At 32.2% G+C, this 20,937-nt stretch overlaps 2 long non-coding RNA genes across 2 annotated transcripts; both read right to left on the reverse strand.

Moving 5' to 3' along the window:
• Positions 1-16,605: 16,605 nt before the first annotated feature.
• LOC110267515 (uncharacterized) lies at positions 16,606-18,456 on the reverse strand. The gene is made up of 3 exons (XR_015899158.1): positions 18,314-18,456; positions 17,099-17,172; positions 16,606-16,700 (listed from the first exon to the last, which is right to left on the reverse strand). It is a non-coding gene; the product is annotated as an uncharacterized LOC110267515 (long non-coding RNA).
• A 212-nt stretch (positions 18,457-18,668) lies between these two features.
• On the reverse strand, positions 18,669-19,209 carry LOC107618493 (uncharacterized). The gene is made up of 3 exons (XR_002353245.2): positions 19,154-19,209; positions 18,857-18,981; positions 18,669-18,709 (listed from the first exon to the last, which is right to left on the reverse strand). It is a non-coding gene; the product is annotated as an uncharacterized LOC107618493 (long non-coding RNA).
• Between the last annotated feature and the right edge of the window lie 1,728 nt (positions 19,210-20,937).

Genomic DNA, 20,937 nt, shown 5'->3' on the forward strand with positions numbered 1-20,937 from the left:
CTTTCAGTCGTGGCCTCTCTCTCTCTCTTTCTAAATGACTCGACGGCGACAGTGGCTCCCAGCCCCGCCGGCGCCGTCCCCTTCCCTTCCCCCTCATCCTCTCAGCTTTCCCTTCCTCCCATGCCCCCCTTCTTCTTTCTTTCCCTTTCTTTTGTTTCTTCCTTCTGCAGGTTAGATTAGGAAAATTAAAAATGAATGTGGCAGCTAGGGTTTGGTCAGAGAAGGGAAACATTGGTGGTGGTTAGGGTTAGGTTAAAAGAGGTTAGGGTTTTGTGTGTTTGATTTTAGGATTAGGGTTTAATTTGGGGAAAATGTGAAATTAGGGATTTTTGGGCAAATTGGAGTTTTGTTAAATTTTAATAAAATTAAGAGATATTATATTAAATTAAATATAAAATATCCATCTTTAAAATACCTTTCAATTACAAATTTATAAATTAATTTCGATTAAATGCTAATTAAATAAAAATTGGAGACAAATAAATTAATTCTTCTTCATTTATAAAATAAGGTTAAAAATATAAATATTTAAAATTAAGGCATATAAAATATTCACTATTTTTTTCAATTATAAGAACTCTAAATCAAAAATAAGAGTTTACTCAACTTTTATATAAAAATCTCCGAAATACAATCTTAAATAAATATAATGCATCGTAAATAATTAATTAATAACTTTTAAAAATTTAGAGGTCTTACATCCTACCCCACTTATAAACATTTTCGTCCTCGAAAATTAACTTAATACACAACATTCTAAAATAGTTTTGAATACTTTAAAAAAGCAGAGATCTTGGCAGATATATGTATTAATTTTTCAAATATCGAATAATTTTTAAAACTTAGGTGTAAGGGAAAAGTGTGGTCTGAAGCAAAAGTTACAAGGTGGTTTAAAACAAGAATGTCACATGGGTCTGAAGCAACAGTACTTTACTTTCTAAATGCGTTTTAGATAAGCAAGAAAGTTTAACATTTTTATATATATAGATGTTCAAATACTGAATAACTATAAGATTTAAATATAAGGGTAAAGTATGGTATAAGGCAGAAGATACAAGATAGGCGTTCACAAAGCAAAGTTATAGCTAATGTGGCAAAATGGCTACAAAGCAAGCTGGTATTTAAACAACGGGTAAAACGTTCGCTCACCAATGTCGTATCCACTTCAGAACTTCAATTTGCAACTCCATCAATCACTTCACAACCCAAAAAAAGTTGGTCACAAACCTATCATCCACAAATTTTCACATGGAAACAAAACTACCACAACCCCTCATAACGTCACACACTTACTGCTTCATCTTTTCACGCTCACGAGCAGCATTCTAAGGAGACTAACGTTTCATTCACTATGCCCAAAGGTCATACGTGACTCTAAAGCAATCCCCGAGTTATTTAGAAGATTACAAGACATGAGATAAGGTCAGGTGACAAGGACGACGTTCACAAGAATTTAAGAGACAACCTTGAGGATTAGAAAACAATACAACGATCTGAAACAAATTCAAGCTGAGTCAAGGAGTATGAGATTTATAGAAAAGAAAATCTAAGGCTAAAGACAATTCACAAGATTCGAGTATGAATGAAACTCTTTTGAATGCATCGTTTACAAGAATCGGAACTTAAGAAAATCATTTTACATTCCAAAGGAAAAGTATACAACAACATATTTATAAAAAAATGAAAACATAGATGTGACCTTACTTGAATACAATTTCAGGTTGTAAGAGATTATGTAAAGTTTGAAAAGGTATGAGTAAAAATATTTAAGCGATTCACTAACCAAACGCATGTATAAAACTGGCATATAGTCAAAAGAAAAATCCAGTTATACTTCATCAAAACATTTTCCAAGTTTAAAAACGGAATGTGAGAGTTTCAAGAAGTGGAAGCCATAACCAATCCCCAGTATTCCAAGTCTAGTTCAATCTCAATCAAGGTTTTAAACTCATTCATTGTTATGCGGCAATCTAAACAATCGATCTTAGTTTGAAAACTTAGCAACTTGACACGTGCTCAAACATATCAATGCAAAATCAAACGCCATAACCTGCAACATTTTCAAACCCACCAAATTTACTTCCTGCATTAACAAGCTGTGTACTAAAAAAACTAGCATATTGTTACCCATGTCTAGGGGTCGCACATGACACTGAAGAATTCGAGTTTACTTAGAGGGATAAAATACCAAGGAAGAGCAAATCAAATGACAAGGGCAACGTTCGCATGAAGTCAAAAGGATGAATAGAGTCACAATTTAATAGGAATGCACAATAACAGTGAAATATTCCAGAAGGAGAGTCAATTTACATTTTTCCTAAGAGATCCGAATCAAAGAATTTCAATAGGAATCATAAGAAAAGTTAACATATCTAGTTGAAACAAATTTAGGCCGAATAAAGGACATACAAAGTTTGCAAAAGAGAAGATAACATAATTCAAGACAATGTTTATAAGATATTAAACGGATAACATGGAACACACTTAATTAGGATATCCATTAATAATGGACATAACTAAGAAAATCATTCCACCTTCTTTAAGGAAGATACGAGACAAACATTTTTCAAAAGAAATTTTAGAAACATAAATGTTACATTATGCCAAGATAAGTTCGAGTCAAAATAAGGTATAAAAAGCTTGTTAATTTTAATTAGAGAAAATGCAAAATCTTGAAAGATACTCAAGTATATAATCAAGTAAGAATTTGCATAGAAGACTGTAGTATGGTTGAAAAATTTTAAGTTGTATTCAACCCACATGAAAGCTTTCAAAATCCACATAAGAAAGTGCGTGAAAAATTAAGGGCAATCTTGTTGACTTTTAAAGAATAGTTGTGGGTATAATCAGATAGAGAAGAATAAAAGTGAAATTCCTTTAAAAGATCCTAAGTAAAAATTCAAAAAGAATGCTATAAGACACAGTATTACAACAGAGCAAGATACAAATAAAATACAGAACATAGAAAAGAAGGATCAAATCGCGTAATTAGTTCACTACAACAATAACTCTCAGAGTTAAAATCGCTTAAAATTAAAGGGTTGTGCATGTACTTCTTAGGAGAGATATTTCAAAAGATTCAAGCAAACTTACAGGAATACATTAAAATAGAAAACAAATCAAATCAAAACTTCTTTGGAAAGGTCTGAAACAAAATTTCCGAGAGGATTAAATAAATTATTGTACATCGCAACGGTGCAGGTTCGAGTCACTTCAAGGGCTTTCTAGCTCATGTAAAGGAATTTTAAATCGATGACCACATTGTAAGAATCAAAGAGAAAACTAAGAACCGATCAATTAGATTATGCGTAAGAAAATTTAAATTACTTTTCAAAATGTAGTCAAGCAAGTGATTCCAAAATGAAGAAAAGAGAAATAAATGATACGTCAGATAACATGGCACGATTCACAGCGCATCCGTTGACACTATCCAGTTAGAAAGAAATATAAAGCTCACAAGTGAGGGTAGCTAGAATCAATCATTAATGTTTCCAGTGATTTGTGAATCATTTGTGGCACCAGAACAAATCCAAGATCAAGTTAAGGAGTATAGAATTTATAAAGATGGCTATTAACAGTGATAAGGGTAAATACCTCAAAAGTTTCAAGCAACAATCGAATACAAAACCAAGCAAAGACAATATATGAATGGTAAGATAAGGTTGGCAGTTAAATCAGTTACATTTCATGAAGGAAATAATGAATAAGGAATTCCAATGCAATTGATAGAGAAGGAGGTAACACTAGGCACGATTAAAGGATTATACGTGGATACGGAATTAACTTCAAAATTAATTGCTAACGCTCTCAAAGCCCATGAATCGTATCACTTATCAATCTTACTTTATCTATGATAACCCATTAACTTTTTCGTAGACATAACTTTTAACATTAAGTTGGCCAGACTTAACATTAGTAGTTATGCAACAATAAGCTAACAGCATTAATCAATAAACAGTCATGTTCATAAAACTCTAATTCTTGTTATCTAAACAAAACTTACAACATGACAAACACTCAGAGTATGCAATGAAGCATAGTCAGTCCATTCCCAAGGCTCTAATCAGGATGAACTGCTCTGATACCATAATGTAACACCCTCATTACCAGAATGTCACGCTTCCGGCTGCGCCATTCTGATAGCAAGAAGTATTGTGACTATTTTACATACAAAATATTAAAATAGGAGCCTGTGACTCGACACTGTATTGCTGCGTTCTTTGAAAACCGGAAAATAAATACTTTATCTTAAAAAAAATACAAGCAGGCATAGATTCATATACAAGACTCCTTACATAATATCTTATAATATAATATACATATAAAACATACAACTCCTATCCCTCTTACAAAGTTGTGACAACAAAGACGAGGGAAGAAAATAATCCAATTAATACAACAACATATAAAACCAAACGTAGTTTAACTCTTCTTAATGCTTCTTCATCCGGTTCCTGAAAAGGTAAAGCTGTAGGGGATGAAAACCTAACCACACGGTCTCACCACGGAGTTTCAAAGTTGTAATAAGAAGATATTTAATAAGAAAACTGTTTTCAAGTTCAGTGATTATCATTGCCTCATGAATCTTTTGAAAACCAATAGGTAGTCGTTCAAAACCTTTTCGAAGAAACAATGTCTAATTTTTCAAAAAATTCGAAACCTTTCCTTTCTTATAAGAGAATCTCAATCAGAAACTAACCACGCAATCAAACAACACAATCATTAACTCAGCACCAAAGTTTATTCTCAAATGTAGCATGCCAGGACAAACACAGGCAAGACAAACAAGGAAAGCAAAAGTAGGCAGCAGTTACAGCAAATAGTTCAAGTAGCAGTTATAAACAGTTTAGCAATTAGGCAAACCAAAACAAGTTCAAACCCAAGCAAAGCATACAAATGCATATGATGCATGCCTGTCTTATGGCTGATGAGGCTCATCTGTCGGTTATCCAGCCAACCCGACAAGTCTGAATTGTCCTTAGACTATCCCCCGACGTGCATCCCCAAGATTCTATGCATAGCTTTTTCTCAAATAATCAATATTACTCAATGGGGGTAACATTCCCGGGAATTTATATAGTGCCCGGTCACACTTACGTCGTAGGGTCAACAGAGTATCGAGTTTTCAACCTGGTACACGTGGTGGCAAGCCACAGCACTTAATCCAGGGAACCTCGTATCTCAGATATTTCAAATTCATAAGTCATATGAATAATTCAAAGATCATATTTCAACATTCTCAACATCATAATCATTCATCAATCCAAATTATCATTTCCAAATTCATTCAAAAACCATATTTCAAAGAAAATCCTCATCATCCTTCTTTCCATCCCGTCCATTAACAATCCCAATTCAAAACATAATTCTTTCTTTGATAAATAAATCAATCTTAAAAGGTATAATGCTTAAAAACATACCTTTTTAAGTAATTACTTCAAATAAAACTTAAAATTTTGGCATCATCTCCTCTAAAACTCGGACACTGCCACCATTTTCGGGTCCCATCCAAACATTTCTCAAACATTTTCTTAACCATTTCCAAATCTCAATCATTTTCCAAAATTCAACTAGTTTCAATGTCAAATTATTTTCAAATCGAACCAATTCCAATAATAAAACTCTTTAAAATCAAAGCAGCTCAAATATTAAATCATATAAAATCAGACTAACTCAAAATCAAACCGCTTCAAATCACTTTCTTATCAACAACCGTATACCACTCAAGCAATCAAGCAACCAACAATTCAGTCTAACAAACCATCCCATCCACAGGACAAGTATAATCACAGAAATATATCTTTTTGCATCAATATCTATTTATAACAACTCTGTAATATAAAATAGATTTTTAGAAAACCCTACCTCAATAAGTCGAAACTATAGACCAAACATGTCACCGGAACTCTTTTCCTCTGGGTCCGACATTGGTAACAGCCGCAACCACAGCTCCACGATGTCCGCACCCACAGCAGTGACTTAAATTCGCCAACGTGCAGCAACCGGATCTCGATCCTAAAGCATTAACGTCGTAGAATCTTAACAACATATAATAGAATAGCGACTGACAATGTTCGAAATTGAAATAAGGAATAGCTTACCGTACTAAAGAGGAACGACTAAACCGAGCAGCCGCAATGACAACAATACTCGCTACAATCAACGGCTCAGAGCAAAGGCGGCAGTAGTGGAATGGTAGCTCCGACAGTGGCGTACGACAGAGCAACTCGCGATAAACAATTCCTGGCACAAAACAACCTCAGCAACAACTCTTATAGTAACCAATATTTTGACCGACAAAAAGAGAAAACCAGAACAGGGCTAGAGTTTACCAAGAAGGTGGCGGCTCCAGCGGCGGTTTTCGGCGACCAGAGGTACAGCGGTTGTTCCTCAGTGACAATCGGCGGCAGTGGCTGAAGCTTCATCGACGGTGACTTGGCAGTGGCTTGAACGGCTTCTCCTCTGTGTGCACTCTGCTTGACAGTGACGGACTCAGAGGCGGTGGCGACGTCACGCAACAGCAGTTCATGATGATGACGATGGCGGCGCTGGCTTCATGGCGAGGAGGACGGCGGCGACGGGGACCCGCGGAGACAACGACGGACGCGAGGGCAGGGCTTCTCCTTCCTCGCGCATGCTCGTTGCTCTCAGATGACAGCACGGCGACCCAACAGCGACGGCGGTGCTACAGTGGTGCGACAACTCCTCTCCCAACACCGGCGATGATGGCGATCCGGGATGAGGGCGACAGCGGCGGCAGCAAGACACGAGGCATCTTCTCTCTCTCCTTCCAGTCGCGGCCTCTCTCTTTCTTTCTAAATGACTCGATGGCGACGGTGGCTCCCAGTCCGCCGGCGCCGTCCCCTTTCCTTCCCCCTCATCCTCTCAGCTCTCCCTTCCTCCCGTGCCCCCCTTCTTCTTTCTTTCCCTTTCTTTTGTTTCTTCCTTCTGCAGGTTAGATTAGGAAAATTAAAAATGAGTGTGGCGGCTAGGGTTTGGTCAGAGAAGGGAAACATTGGCGGTGGTTTAGGTTAAAAGGGGTTAGGGTTTTGTGTGTTTGATTTTAGGATTAGGGTTTAATTTGGAAAAAATGTGAAATTAGGGATTTTTGGACAAATTGGAGTTTTGTTAAATTTTAATAAAATTAAGAGATATTATATTAAATTAAATATAAAATATCCACCTTTAAAATACTTTTTAATTACAAATTTATAAATTAATTTTGATTAAATGCTAATTAAATAAAAATTGGAGGCAAATAAATTAATTCTCCTTTATTTATAAAATAAGGTTAAAAATATAAATATTTAAAATTAAGACATATAAAATATTCACTATTTTTTTCAATTATAAGAACTCTAAATAAAAAATAAGAGTTTACTCAACTTTTATATAAAAATCTCCGAAATACAGTTTTAAATAAATATAATAAATCGTAAATAATTAATTAATAACTTTTAAAAATTTAGAAGTCTTAATGACCCTAAATCAAGTTTAATAGTTTCGATTTATATAAAATAGACTCTAAATCTGGACATACATATAAAGTATTTGGTTTTAGGACATATCCATATAATATTGGTTTGCATATTATTTCTTTGCGTGAATTTTCATTATTTTTATTTATAACATATAAAATATAAAAAATTATATTTATTTCATATTACTCGACAAATAGATAGATTGTTTCATTAAAAAAAATTAAAACTATTAAATAATTATTTTTGTTAAAAATATCATTATATAATATAATTTTTATCCAACTATTTATTAAATTTAATTCATTTAATATATAATACATGAAAATATTGAGAGTTAATTTTTTTCCTTTTTTTAATAAAAAGCTATTTTGAATTGTTTTATTTATACGTTAAAAAAAATAAAAAGTAAGCAATATTATCGTTTTTACCTTTTTTTGTTAAATAAATATAAGTAAAGTTTTGCTTTTACACAAATCAAAAACTAGAGATGACATGAAGATTTAAATTGCCGAGACCTAGCTTGTCATTATTCAATTATGATGGTTTAAGAACAAAATTAAAAATTTTTTTATCACATATTCTATTATTAACTCAACTTAATCAAGTTGAGGCGAGTAGAAACCCAAAGATGATTCAAATTATGCTTTAAATATCTACTAATTTTTTTAAAAAATAAAAATAAAAATATTACTGATAGAAATACTTCTTCAATCTATAATTCCTACTTTATTTAAGTCAAAATAAAAAAAATTACTTCTCATACTAATATTCCAATTAATTAATACTTAACCATTTTGAGCTTAGAAGTCGTTTGACAAAACGGAAAAATTGTATCTGGTAATAATTTTAGGGTGGCTAAATTCTAATCGTATTACTTTCATTATATGATTTTTACGTAAATAAAGTAAGATTTATTAAACGTTTTAACTTTCTAATCTTGCTACTTTAATTTCATTATACGAGAAAAATTTATTTAGGTATTTTCAAACATTTCAACTTATTGAGCATGTTCATATTTAGAACAAAATATATCTATTAGTTTGAATTCTTTTTTAAAGTCTTTGAGTGATGTGTATCATATATCAAGAATGTAGTAAAAAAAACTTTTCATACATTTTAAGATAAATAAACGGAAAATACTCACATAATGACATCTTTATATGAAAATAATATTATAAATTTTTAAATGATTAATCAAACATATTTAGTCAAATATATCAACTTATTTAATAGTGTATAATACTATCTTCATGTAAAGATGTCATTATAGGAATATCCACCTAAATAAACAACTTAGAATCTTATTCTAAGATCTTCCCTTTTTTTATACTCTTAAAAAGTTGGACTTCTAAATTTCTAATTAATGAAATTCTCTATGTTCACCATAAAAAATTAAAAAAAAAATAAATGGATTTGATCTATTCAATTTTTTCTTTAATTTATATTTCATTTTTTATTTTAATTTACTACTTTTTTTAATTTTTTTTATTTTAGACTAAAATGAGTCAAGAGACATGGCTATCACACGATCAAAAGAAGACTGAGTTTGTATTTAGAGTTTTATTGTCTACATCTTATTTTAGCGAAACATATATTATTTCTAACAACACATTCTTCTTTAATTACCCGCAGGTAGTGGATTAAAGAAAGACAAGAGGTCGCAACATATACACCCTGACCAGAAGCAGCAAGAACTCCAACAACGTCTATCAACACTTCCTCCCACGCCCGACATATTACTTTGTTCAACCAATCCGTCTAATCCAACATTTGATTCTGATTTTTCTTCCCTATATGCTGCAAATACACAATAATTCTTTTAAAAGTTCTTCACAAAGTAATAACTTAACAAATAATTAGGATTTTTTGAAATTAAATCATCCATATCTAATTAAGCTTGAACTCAATATATCAAAGAAAACTACTTAAATAAAGACGCTTAGTTAATTGACCAATTGAATCGGTCTAATATTTTAGTAATTAATTAATTTAAAATAATAAAATACAAAAAATTATTTTTATTAACTGTACCAATTGATCAAATAAATAATTAAGATAATTTTGCATTGAATCTGTTCGGTTGGTCGGGTACCGAACGGTTTGGTGGTGATTCAGGTGAGTTTCGTGAAAAATAGATTAAGTGAAAAATAATAGTTAAGATGAGAGATTCGGGGTAAGTAAACTTGTGAGGAAAAACACTTCTATTAATGGCAAATAAGTAATACAAGAACTGATGGTGAGAAATAGAGGTGGAGAACAAGTGTTGAGACCTCCACTAATGTCACAAGAGGATGAATGAGCTTTGTTTAAAGTGGACAAGGTTGGTTAATGGTTGTCGAGTGTTTTGGTGGAACACCAAAACGCCAGTTTTTACTCGTGAAGGTGATGAATGAAATAAAGAACAATGAAAGAAAATTTGGGTAGAGAAAAAAATGGGTTTTTTAGCGTCTCAGCTTTAGGAATAAGAAAGGTCTAGAAAAAAGGTGAAGGTGAGGGTGAAGGTGTTTAGAAAAGAAACTCTCAGAAGAGGATGAAGGTGAAAGTAAAGGATGAAAAGGGTTGTGAAGAAGAAGTTGATCAAGGTGAAAGTGAAAAGTGAGAGTGAAGGATGATTTACAGAGGTGGCTTGAGTTCCTTTTTATAGTGTAAAACCATGATGAAGAGAAAATCTATTGTCCAATGCTTTTAGTCTGACATTTGGTTTACTGCTCTTTCCAAAATATCTTTAGGTATTTGTATCACCTCAAGTCTTGTCAACTAAAAAGGTAGGAAGTTGATTCCCACACGTTAAACTAAAGCTCCTGACATGTGACATTAGTGAAGGGACATCTAGTTTGGTTTTCTTTCAACTAGATGACACCTTTACACTCTAAATCTAACCAATCCATTTCCACCAATATAGTTCCCACTGAAGAGAAATCCAACTCCTCAAAGTGTTCTTTTGGGTTCCATCCTTTTAGCCTAATACCTTTAGGAGAAATTTAACTCTTTTTTTACCATGTTTGTAGGTCATTATAAAAATTAATTATGTACAAAAAAGATTTATATTTTTAGTACACAATCATAAGCCTCCATGCAGTCTTTGAGGGTACAAAGTATTCCCTCAAGCTGCATTAAACTTTTTTGTACTCAATAGAACAAGAATAATTTAAAAAAATTTTTTTTTGGGTTAACATATCATAACTCTAAAGAATCAAATCTCCCCTCTTTTATTTATTTTTTTGTCATAATGAGATATGTATTTGTAAATATTATGATATTCAAATATAAATATTTCTGTATAATATGAATATAATTATGTACTCATAAAAAAATGAATAAAAAAATGTTATTGTGCAAATATTTTAAATATTAATAAAATAAATAAATAAATAAATAAGATTAGTAAATAAATATATTCATAATTTATTTGTATGTACGTATGTATTTATTTTTAAAAGTAGTGTATGTATATATACATAATATTATTATTATTTATTTATATATATATATATATAAACGTATATTTTTTTTATAAAAAAAAGAGGGATGATTTAATTTAATATAATAATTTAATATATAAGGAAATAAGAAGGGGAGAAACTCTTAACCTTTTAATTGGACGCGTTTTAAATTTGAATACTTGGATTTGGAGAGACACATAAGAAGAGAGAACACCTGAAAGGGTAGGGGAGAGGGTGTTCCTCATCATTTCTGTTGGGCATTTTTTTACACAGCGCAGTATCATCACTACTATCACCACCATCATTCAAATCTTCTGTCTTCTTCAACAATTGGGAGTTTTTCTTTTAGGGCAAAGGACACTCCCACATTCAACTTCGCTCTGTTCTTTTTACTCTGTCGTCTTACTTGGTAAGACCCTTTTTTCTTCTTTTCTTGTTTTTGTCTTAACCCCTCTTAGCCCCATGTATATTGGATTGCTAATTTTGGAATTAGCTATAGGGATTCTTTGATAAAGATCTTTCTCCTTACAACTTTGGATGTTATATCCTTATTTGTATAAGTTTTCAATGAAATCACAAATAAAAAAGAAATTGAATTAAAATTATGAGCAATGTTCGTTTGTAACCATAAATAGATATTTAAAAATAAAAATAATTTATTTTAATTAATTTTTTTTTGCAGGGGAGTGTATGATTTTAAGAAAAGTAGTAGCCATTTTTTTCTGCCCTTTTTTTTAGGCCAAAAAAAAAGGAAGGTACCCATAACTTTCTTGCCCTATTTATGCTCGACTCTTTTTAGGAGTTTGGAGGGTGGGACACTTTACTTTTTTGAAACAGTTCCAAAAAAAGAAGGAAGGTACCCATAACTTTCTTGCCCTATTTATGCTCGACTCTTTTTAGGAGTTTGGAGGGTGGGACACTTCACTTTTTTGGAACTATTTTGTACTGTAAATTTCTTAAGATGCATCACTCACATTTTTTGAGTGTATGATTGCTAAAGCAGTTTTCTCATGTATTGCAGGATGCTTGCAGAATAATATAACATAAACATTGGCTCTTGATAAAGAAGCCCTTTGGAATTAAAATTCTAACTTCTAAAACTGAAATTAGGCATAGTACTGTTTAACGTACTTGAAATTGATGGGACCAATGGTTGTTCCATGATCCGGGTCCAGCAAGATGCAGTGTTCGTTGGGGTGTACCTCAGAAACAATGTAAGGACCCTCCCATTTGGGAGTCCATTTTGGCAAAGACATCTTCCTTATTACTGCGTCTACTGATTTTTAGTACCAGATCTCCCTCTAGGAACACCCTGGGCCAAATGTGCTTGTCATAAGCTAATGCCAGTCTCCGGTGATATTCTTCCATCTTGCTTCCCACAACTTCTCTTTTTCCTTCCAACTCTTGCAACTCAACTTCACGATCCCTTGACTTTTAGAATACGCGTCAACTCCCTACAAGTAACTGGGTGTTCTCGTCTTCCTTCATATTCTCCAGATTCGCAAACAGATGTGGTGAGGGGGCTCTATACCTCGTTTGATCTCTAGCCATCACGTCGAAGTGTTCCTCCCCAGTGGAGTCGCCAGATGATTCGGGTGGGTTTCGTGAAAAATAGATTAAGTGAAAAATAATAGTTAAGATGAGAGATTCGGGGTAAGTAAACTTGTGAGGAAAAACACTTCTATTAATGGCAAATAAGCAATACAAGAACTGATGGTGAGAAATAGAGGTGGAGAACAAGTGTTGAGACCTCCACTAATGTCACAAGAGGATGAATGAGCTTTGTTTAAAGTGGACAGGGGTGGGCTAAGGGTCGTCGAATGTTCTGGTGAAACACCCGATTACCAGTTTTTACTCGTGAAGGTGATGAATGAAATAAAGAACAATGAAAGGAAATTTGGGTAGAGGAAAAGATGGGTTTTTTAGCTTCTCAGCTTCAGGAATAAGAAAGGTCTAGAAAAAAGGTGAAGGAGAGGGTGAAGGTGTTTAGAAAAGAAGCTCTCAGAAGAGGATGAAGGTGAAAGTAATGGATGAAAAGGGTTGTGAAGAAGAAGATGATCAAGGTGAAAGTGAAAAGTGAGAGTGAAGGATGATTTACAGAGGTGGCTTGAGTTCCTTTTTATAGTGTAAAACCATGATGAAGAGGAAATCTATTGTCCAATGGTTTTAGTCTGATATTTGGTTTACTGCTTTTTCCAAAATATCTTTAGGTATTTGTATCACCTCAAGTCTTGTCAACTGAAAAGGTAGGAAGTTGATTCTCACACGTTAAACTAAAGCTCCTAACATGTGACATTAGTGAAGGGACATCTAGTTTGGTTTTCTTTCAACTAGATGACACTTTTACACTCCAAATCCAACCAATCCACTTCCACCAATATAGTTCCCACTGAAGAGAAATCCAACTCCTCAAGGTGTTCTTTTGGGTTCCATCCTTTTAGCCAAATACCTTTAGGAGGAACTTAACTCTTTTTTGACCATGCTTGTAGGTCATTATAAAAATTAATTATGTACAAAAAAGATTTATATTTTTAGTACACAATTAGGTGGTGACTCCTGAATGCGATGGTGGGTTCCGGGCTTGCTCTGGATCTGGGGTGCGAGATGCTGAAGCTGCCGACTTACCGAGCTCTTCTCGAGGTGAAATGGGGGTGCCACCTGCAAGGACACTCCAACGCTCAAGTCAAATACTGTGCAGGTGGTGTGAAAGAAAGGAATAAAGTGACGTACATTGGAGGAGGGGTAGGACCCTCCCCTTATATATCCTGTCAGTAGAGTGGACCCCACAGGAAGAGGCCTCCTTTCTAAAAGCTTCGTTTCTCACAGCTGTCATGCAGTTGGTAACGGGCGTACGCATCCAGGTCGCAGACCAAACGGGTTATACGCGCTAACCCGACCGCGTAGATCGAATTGCCCACGGGCCGAGTCGGTCATCGTGCTCAGCTGCGCTGGCCTGTAACAGAATTATTGGGGGATAAAGAGCAAAAGCAAAAGAAAAGAAGAAAGAGTGTGGTCTAGGCAAGCATGGAAGCAGGCGTACATACCTTGGTTTGGGGGCTTGAGCAGGGTAGCCTCCAACTAATATATCCTTGGCAATGCCACTACCTGAAATAATATCGTCACCAGTAATTAACGATGAAGGTGATTTTTATAATTCAACGCAGATATTTTAGAGCAACTAATTATATAAATAAATATGTTTTATGGAATACTAATATTTTATTTTTATTTAATCTTTATTTTCATTCAAGTGCAAAATTATGTATTGCAACAGAATATGTAAGATATATAAGGGGAATTATGTGTAGAGAATTTAGAGGCAAAAAGATGTCATTGCGAAAGAAAATTATTAAATTTATTTCAATCATTTTTATTTGTATAATTGTTTCACGAGTAAAGTAACAATTAGTGTTTTAAAGTTTTTGACTTCAAACTAATTAGTTTTTGAAAAAAATAAAGTATTAATTTAGTCTTCTATAATAATAAATAGTAGATATATATATTATATTTTTTTATTAATTTATTTTGTAAAATTTAATAGTGGAGTTTATATATACGGTTAATTATTGTGATAAATTTATTTGTGAAAAATTGTTATGTAGATAATAATTTTTGAAATGAAACTTCACCTGTTTTAGTATTTGTTTGGATGTTACTAAATCGATAAAAAAATCTTTTTTTTCAATGAAAAAAAGATCTTTTTTATTTTTTAATGTATTTGGCTCTTTTTTATTTTTTAGTGTGTTTGGCAAATTTCTAAGAACTTGTTTGGATGTCATTTTTAGAAAAAAAATTTAAATAATTTTTTTAAAAGATTTTTTACAAAAATAAAAGTGATTTTATGCTTGGATATCTCATGTAAAAAGATCTTTTTATTTATCAATTATGTTTGGGTAAAATAAGATAAAAGTACTTTTTTGTTCATTTATTATGTAAAAAACATCTTTTTTTAAGGAATAATGATCTTTTAAAAAAAAATGTAAATTGTAGCTTCTCAAAAAAGATATTTTTTTAATATTTTTACTTTTACTATTAGAAATTTGTCAAAGATAAAAAAAATATATCATTTTTGAGAAGTTACAATTCACATCTTTTTTTAAAAGATCTTTTTTCTTAAAATAAAAAGATATTTTTCACATAATAAATCAACAAAAAATACTTTTATATTATTTTACCCAAATATAACTGATAAATAAAATTTTTTTTATATGAGATATCTAAACATAAAATCACTTTTACTTTTATAAACGATTTTTTTAAAAAAGATCATTCAAAAAAAGTCTTTTCTAAAAAGACATGCATAACTATAAATAACGAAATATATGACAATTTCGTCATATATGACAATTTCGTCTTATTTTACATTATCTATTAATAAAAAGACATACATATCTACTGTTTATTATTATAAAAGATTTAATTAATAATTTTTAATAATTTAATTCTCATTTTATAAAATAGTTTATGTAACAAACTAACAATTATTATTATAGCAGATAGATACAAATCAATTATTAAAAATATGTGAGAATAACATAGCAACTATCTTTGAAGGAACAATAACAACTAAAGCTAAAAGTCCTAAAATGACTATTGCATATTTTGAAGCCATTTTTAGTAGATGAACTAAAATTAGATGAAGGAATATGTGAAAATAATCAAGAGAAGAATAGTTTATATAGAAGAGAAGAAAGACTATCGTTACCTAAATATAAACCCACCCACACCCAAAACAACCCCCCCCCCCCTTTATAACTATGCGAGAAAAATTTGTAATTAATTTCAGGGTTTTTTATTTTAATAAATAAATTAATTATAATAATTACTGAAATAAATAATTTAAAAAATATTTACTAAAATAAATACTTTTCTCTTATCTCATTTACACTGTAAAGGAGATAATTTTGCATGTATATCATTTACAGTGTAAACTTGTGTTTTACAAAAGATAAAACATATAAAAATATACTCACTACAAGGTTTTTGTTTATTTGTGACAATTTTTTTTTTATTTGTGGAGGTTTATAACCCCACCAAATAATGTGGGGGAGGGGGGTGGGAAAGTTCTAAAACCCCCAAAATTTGAGCTGCCACGAAATCTTTTGTAGGAATTTTGTGTGTTTAGTGGGATTTTATATTGGACTTTTGTAGCGATTTTAAATCACTTTTATGGCAGTTTAAAACCCTACAAATTGATTTTTTAATTTAATAAAAATAAATTATTTTGTAAAATTTTCAAACCTCCACAAACCCTGTGATTATTTATTTATTTTTAATTTCAAATAATTCATTAATCTCATCTCATTTACATACTCTCAAATTAAAAATTTATTTGTTAATATCAAAATTTAAAAACTAAATATTTTATAACATAATTCCTCAATATAAGATATAACTCTATATATAAAAAAATTTTCAATGTCAATAGTTCCAAACATAATTGCATATGATATTGTTCTACATAACTATTACTGTTTTTTTTTTTTAAGTAAAATAAAACAACTTCAATATTTCAATATCATCTAATTACATAAAAGTCTTAAATATTTGTCTTCAGATATCCTATGCTATCACCAGCTGATCTCCTAGCATCAAAAAGGGTAGTAGGCTTAATCTCTATAGTAAAATAATGCATTTGCACTGGCACATTAATCAATAAACCTATATATGCAAAATACATACATTAAACACGATGCTGCTGTTGGGCAAGATAAAGCAGAGGGATCAATGCAGATTGTTTATAGTTTGATGGATAGTGAGACAAAATCTCCTTGACCTTCATAGAGAACAGAATAAAATAATCATAATTTTTATGTTAAACCTAAGCAGCTATACATCACATACCTGATATGTGTGTGGAATCAAAGAACCACATCTTTTGGAAATATTATGATGAAAGGCATCAAATTAGAAATTATCCATTCTCAGCAAATATTTTCAATTCTAATAACCAACTTTAAAACCTATATATCCATAACTGAAGTAATTAGAACAAACTACTCAACAAAAGTTGTAACACGAAACAAAATAGTTCCTCACATTAAGGTAAAATGACAGATGACTAGACACAGTCGAAACTGACATAGCATCACTATAACAAACTCTAATATTAAAACATTGATTCAACTATGAAAGAATCTACAAAAATTTAAACCTGAAATAAAAATTTATTACCTTATCATCAAGTGGAAGACTGCAGGATATTGGATCCCATTCGGTTACTTCAGCATTTGCCATGCTTGAATCATCTATTAATAATGGAGATTTTTGCAATATAGGGTGTTATTATAAATTGATATTATTATAGGATAGGTTCCACCAAACGGCTACGAATTGAAGGCATCATTATAGGATCACACGAGTCAAGCAATATTTTCAGATGATTTAGTATTATTATTTACATAAGCTCCAATAAATTATATAATAATAGTCGAAGATGCACGAACTTGATTGTGCATTTTGTATATTTATTTAATTTCCACAGGCCCACTAATAACATTTATTTTTCTTAAGCATAGGATCGCATCATCATGCAGAGCATAGCTGATAATAATTGCAAATGATAATGGAACCAATCTTGTGATTAGTTTAATTATGTGGCCAAATATATAATGGGGTACTGAACTACTGAATGATTTGATTTGATATATATTGTAGTGGATCTCAGAGTTTTTGAAGTCACTGGAGTTTATTTAGCAAATTAAATTTAAAAATTTATATTATAAACAATTAAACTTCAAGAAAGCAAGGAAATCAACTATTTTGCAACGGGTGACATGTTTGCTTTCTCAATTTCACATCATGACTATGGAATTTGGATTCAATCATCCATTACCATTATATTCCTACTTACGTCCTTTCTTTCACTCCATGTTAATCCCTACTCATGAATGATAAATTCTTCAGCGACATTAATCAAAAGGAAGAAATATATATATATACCCATCAGAGTCTAATTTTTAAACCGATCTAGGAAAATGAATAATTGAATTAAACAATGTCCAAAAGTGCGAAAATTATACAGAGATAGAAGAAGAGGTAGGGGACTTGTATTATTGAAAGGCAAATCAAGTGATTTCTTTAACATGATTTTGATAGTTGTATTAGTTGTGTATACAGATCAAACAAATTAGATGCGAACATTAACCTCACGAGTAAAATCCAAATTAATATGGTTCAGTCATCATCTTTGAATTTCCGGTTCGAAATGAAACATGAAAATGACGATCAACCATACAAGAGCAAAGTCTTCACCACATTTTAATCCTAATATATCTAACAACTATTTAAGAATTGAGGGATTCCTAAGTATGTTAATATATCTAACAACTCTGTCAATAGTGAACTAATAAACTAGGAAATGAAAAGAGTAAATAATGCTATTGATACCTCATAGAGTGATTTAGCACTGCCAAACATGACTGTTCCTGTGTTGTCTAAGAGAGTGTCCTGTGTTCCTTTGATCTTAACTTTATAGAACATGGCTCTATTACTGTTTACCCTCAGTGCCACTGCTTGCATTCCATTTCCACCAGGCATTGCAACCACTGAATTCTGAAACCAACCAAATTAAAGTTTTGTTACATATTCTGATATTATTCCATAAAAATAAAAAGAAAAATGTGTCCTGAATTTACCTCAAAACTGACCTGGGAGGCACAGAAAAAATCAGAATCAATCCAACAGTTGCTGAACCATAGGTTCCCAATGTTTGGCCATCAGGGCCTTTATCAGATGATTTGCTATTCCAAGTAATCACAGCACCTGTTGTTTCATTTCTTTTACCTATAAATGAAATATAAAGTTTGCTGTTATATGCAAAATGCACAAATACCTCTTCTTCATGGTAAAATAAAGGAACAACCATTGCATTTAGAACTGTCATAGAACAACCATTGCATTTAGAATAATAAAAATAACAAAAATGCACACCTCATCCTTCATTACCCTTTGATCCATATCCAGTAATCTTCATCACCCTCTGATCCATATCCCACTATTAATATTGCATGGTCAATATCATCTGGGTTACTTGAGCAATCTCCATCATAGATGCCCTATTCAAGAAAAGAAGAATCTACTTACAAAAGAGTATGCTGCTAAAATTATTTTATAACATGATCTAATTTTACTGCTATACTCTTATTTATTTTGCAATGAGTAAAAGGAACAGGAAAACAACACTTAAACCAGTGTATAATTGAAAATCCAATGAAGAGCCATGTATACCTGCACTGATAGGTTGCTTCACAATAGCACACAGAAGAGCACTATCTGATTTTGCCACATCATTGTATCCATCAATGCTAACAACTTTGTTTTCCTCCTAATTTATGAAAATCTTAAATAATTAGGTTCAAATTAATATAATGAGGCTACTCAATATTAGAATAGTAAGGAATCAATATTAGAATAGTATGGGTAATCAGTTTCAGTATCTATGTCACCATTGTTCATTACCCATTCAAAAGCATAGTCCATGTACCCTCCCTCACATCCATCATTAGTTTTGTCACAATCCACAAGTTCTTATTCTGAAAGGCTTATAAGGTCCCCAGTTACTATTGCATTTATCCCTTCTATGGCCCCAGTGGAGGAGAATGCCCAGCAACTACCTATAAAACACACTGAATCAGAAAACTTAGTGATAAGAAAAATTGAAGTTGAAGAAAAACTTGACATACTAGAGAGTTAATACTCAAATACTTAAGTTATTAATTCACCAAATTTTTAAAGCGACAGATATTAAGAACTGGGAGATTAGAAAAGATAACTATTTTGCATTTTGAAATTTGAATCGACAAAGTACTAAACACTTAATTTATAGATATATCTCAACAAATCTGCATCAATAAAGGGGAATAACCTCTAATGGAAACAATTGAACCTAATGATCACCTAAACTATAAACCCGAACATCCTTTTTACTTCAAGAAAAATCAAAATTTTCAATAGAGAATAACAATTTTCCATTTATGTCTAGTCACCTTTATAATATATCAAATCAACTTAACTAAATCTATATCAAATCCTCTGCCTTGACCTGAAAAATTTACAGAAGAGAAGAGTACATTAGAACATAAGAAGCAGGATTTGTGTATAATTTTGCCAAAACTATATCATCAAATTATCACAAAATCTAATATCTTTGAAAAAATTTGAAGAATTGAAGAAAGCAAAGGACAAGAAAAAATTAGGAATAAATCCTCATTGTAATGACTCCACACGACGTGAAATCAGTTCCACGAGATCTGATAGTTTTGAACGTAGCTTCAATCGAAGCTTACAGATACTCGTTAGCTCGCCTTCTTGATCTCCTCAGCTAGAACCATCGAATTCGCGCCGAAACCACACTCTGAGTGCTTCAAGCCGCCGGAGGAAAAGCAGAACCAGCGGCACAACCCGCGGTGGAAGACGACGCAGAAGCGGGAGATTTAAAGCATTACCTCAACAATCTGAATCAAATCGTCACTCTGAGAGGTCAACGAAAATTCAGAGGCTCCACGATCTCCATTCATAACTCCACCGGTAACGCTTGACGGAGGAGATGACGGCGGCAATAAATCGTCCCTCTCCCTCTCTCTCGCTCGAAGCCTCTCTTTCGACTCTTCTTTTTTTTTTTCAATTTTTGTTATGGACTAATATTTATTTGGGCTAAAAAAATTTTAAGTATTGATTGGGCTGTGAGGGTTATTGTTAATGATTTAGGAAAGTTTTACAAATTGTGACTATTAAAATATACGGGCCTGCTACACGTACAAGTTTACAAGCTTACAAGTTGGCCCAGCCCAAATAGAACTCACGCGCATAAAGAGAGATAACATGGCGCGTCAAAATCACGCGCTCAACACTACAACCGTTACGTATGGCAGACTCTTTCACTTCTTCCACTTCTTCCACTTCTCAAAGCGCTTCGAAAACAAGGAAACCCTCCCATTTTCGAGCGAAAATCAAAGTTCAAAATATACAAATCGTTGTTCGAAACCTCCATCAAAACACCATCAAACTCTCCG

This window comes from Arachis ipaensis, chromosome B9, assembly GCF_059453495.1.
Source record: "Arachis ipaensis isolate K30076 ecotype BB chromosome B9, ASM5945349v1, whole genome shotgun sequence".
Taxonomy (NCBI): domain Eukaryota; kingdom Viridiplantae; phylum Streptophyta; class Magnoliopsida; order Fabales; family Fabaceae; genus Arachis; species Arachis ipaensis.